Genomic DNA, 2,974 nt, shown 5'->3' with positions numbered 1-2,974 from the left:
ATTGTTACATATAATTTAAAATAGCAGCAAAAAGAAAAATGTAATTTCACAAAATACCACTTTACATCAGTTCGAGTGCTTGTGAGTCTCTTGCTTTCATTGTAGTCTGGTGCATAAAATCTAATAGCTATGACAAAGTAGCTTTCAGAGAAACTCAACAGCATTGGCACATAATTTATTTCTGAAGATACTGTGCAAGTTACTACATCTTTATTTCTTGGTAAAGATTTTAAAGGGGCTCCACCATTAAGAATTTTGTTGGTGGTATTCTTTGTGAAGATTTTTAATTCTACAGCTGCTTATAACTAATTGGCAATGCCTGGTGTGAAAACCTATAATTGAAAATATATAGCACTCCACTTGCCAGAGATAGATACTACACTTCTAAAAAATTTTTCTTGTATTAAAAATGCAAATTAGTATTTTTCTCACTTCAAATTAATTCAACAAGTTGTTGAATATTCATAGAGCAAATAAAATGTAGGACCCAGTTTGCTTTATAAAAAAAATTAGAATTTATGTACATTGTGGTTTTCTACATGTCACCTATTATTTGTTTTATGTTTATATAATACAATTGTGAGTAAAGTTTGTGTTAGTGCTTTGTATATAAGTTCACACACATTCCCTTGAGAGGAAAGATGGAGAGCAGTTTGGGAATTCTTGAAATCCCTGGAGAAGTAATGCCAGCTCCATTATTGTGTGAATGGTGCTGCTTTACAGGCTCCCCATTCACAAAGGTTTGCATTGGGCTCAATGATTTTGGCTGCCATCTTGAAACTTTCAATACTTTTTAAACATGAGGTCCTGGACTTTCATTTTGCACTGGGCCTGCAAAACATAGTCAGTCTTGCCTGGTCTTGATAGACTTGGATTTTAAAATGGAATAATCAAGCCATAAGCACTGTATAGTAGAAGATACAATGGGCGTTCAATATTGCCCACTGACAAAGATAAGGGTTAGTGTGTGCATTAGAATCCATAAAACTATGTTTTAATTAGATATGTTCTAGGCTCTTTGATGTCATTCTGATCAAGAGTTGTCTTGATTTTTTCTTGTTACATATACTGATGCACTAAGTTTACTTTGTTTAATAAAATTATCTTCTCTTCGCAAGTAAGAATTGTACATCTAAAAAAACATAAGCAAACAAAAGAACAAATGAAAAACGCAGAGTGACAACTGTACATTTATTCAAGGTGCTTTCATTATTGCTCTAGGACTGCCTGAACAAAACAACACAGATTGATGGGGTAATCAACAGAATGTACTTCCGTTCTGCAGCAGTTTAATATCAAGATGTCAGCAGGTTTGTTTTCTGATGAGGCTTCTTTCCTTAGCATGCTGATGGATGCTTTCTTGCTGCTTCCTTACCCCTGGTGTCTTGCTCTGTATATAAATTTCCTCTTGTTCTGAGAAGAGGTCAGATAATCTTATAAGCTCACTAACTTAATCATTACATTAAAGGTCTTCTTTTCAAACACCACTGATACTCTGAGGTGTGGGTGGTATGTTGTAGAACTTTAGCATATAAATATGAACAGGACACAGTTTAAACCATAAGAATTATGTTGCAGACGCTATTCTACGTATCTATTTCTTTTGGTGGAACTGGGGTTTGAAGTCAGAGCCTCATTCCTGCTGGTCAGGCACTCTACCACTCCAACCACCCCCAGCCCCTCTTTGTGTCTATTCTGTCTCTCCTCCACCCTTCAAAGTCTCTAATTCACACAATTCCTGAAATGGATGGACCCAAATACAATGAACAGGAAGAGCCTCCCATGTACCAGTATCTATGGAAGAAAACAGCATAGTGTGAAACTGTTTGTTTGTTTATGAATTTCAGGAGATTCTCTTTGATTAAATGTGTAACACACTGAGAAAAACAGGTAAAGAATTAAGCTAGAGTCATAATTTATTCAGAATAAAGGCTAAAATATGAGACTCTATGCTTCAGAAATAAGACCAAGTTTGTGTGGTCAAATAATGCTAAATTCCAGTTGAAGCAATGCTACTGGATTGTGTAAAATTCAGAAATTGTTTCATAGCTAAAAGTCTTGTTTTCCTTTTCTAAAGAAAGGAAAATTTGTTGCTCCTTTCAAAAGAACATTCTCCTCCCCTTCTTCCTTAAGAAGAACTTCAAGTCTTAGTTTGAAAATTTGCTCCCCAAGTACAAAATCCTTTTGTTAGTTTCTCCTACAGCTGTGCTTGGTCCATGTTTAAGCTTCAGCTGTTCCCATGGAAGTGAAAGTGGTTTTGCAACCACTGGGAAGAGAGCCCAAAGAGGGACTTTTCACCATTACTTCCAAGTTCACAGTGTGAGGCTGACGTGATTTCCTGAAGTTCAAGAATCATCTTAGACAACAAGACTTGGTTTATGGTGTGAATGGTGGACTGAAAGCACCTGGGTCTCTGCTGGAATGTGCAGCCAAGGTAGTACACCATAATATCCCACACCTACTTGGCCTTCCTCTGCACTTCTTTTAGGAAAATATTTTATCTGTATTAGTCTCTAGTATTTTCTTTCCTGGACCTTAATGGCAGTGAATCATTTGGGGGTGTAAGGTGCTTTTTTGGTTTGCCTTTAAGTAAGGAGAACCATCATAATCTGTTCTTTTCCTAATTTTCTTTGTAATAAATTAAGAAAAGTAATTTTTGCATTGTCAAAATCATATTTATGTGAGAAAATGGAGGCAGAGGGATCTTTAGAATTCCTAAGAATCTAAAAAAATAATAATAATTAAAAGCAGAGACTGAGAGGAGGACATTCATAGACTACATTCAGACAACACCTGCCAAAACGTCAACTTCTTGGGCACTAGGGAGAAGGGCTAATTGGGGGCCCAGAATCATCAAAACTGAGCATGTCCATTTGAAATTCAGATTCTGTAAGTGGGTTTATGTAAGTTAGATGTTTTTCATATTTAACGAGTGGCAAATATTTTTGTATTACTCAAGTAAACAGGCATTTGA

Source organism: Castor canadensis, chromosome 9 (assembly GCF_047511655.1).
Source record: "Castor canadensis chromosome 9, mCasCan1.hap1v2, whole genome shotgun sequence".
Lineage (NCBI taxonomy): Eukaryota > Metazoa > Chordata > Mammalia > Rodentia > Castoridae > Castor > Castor canadensis.
The sequence above is the reverse complement of the archived record's forward strand: the minus strand, read 5'-3'. Positions refer to the sequence as shown.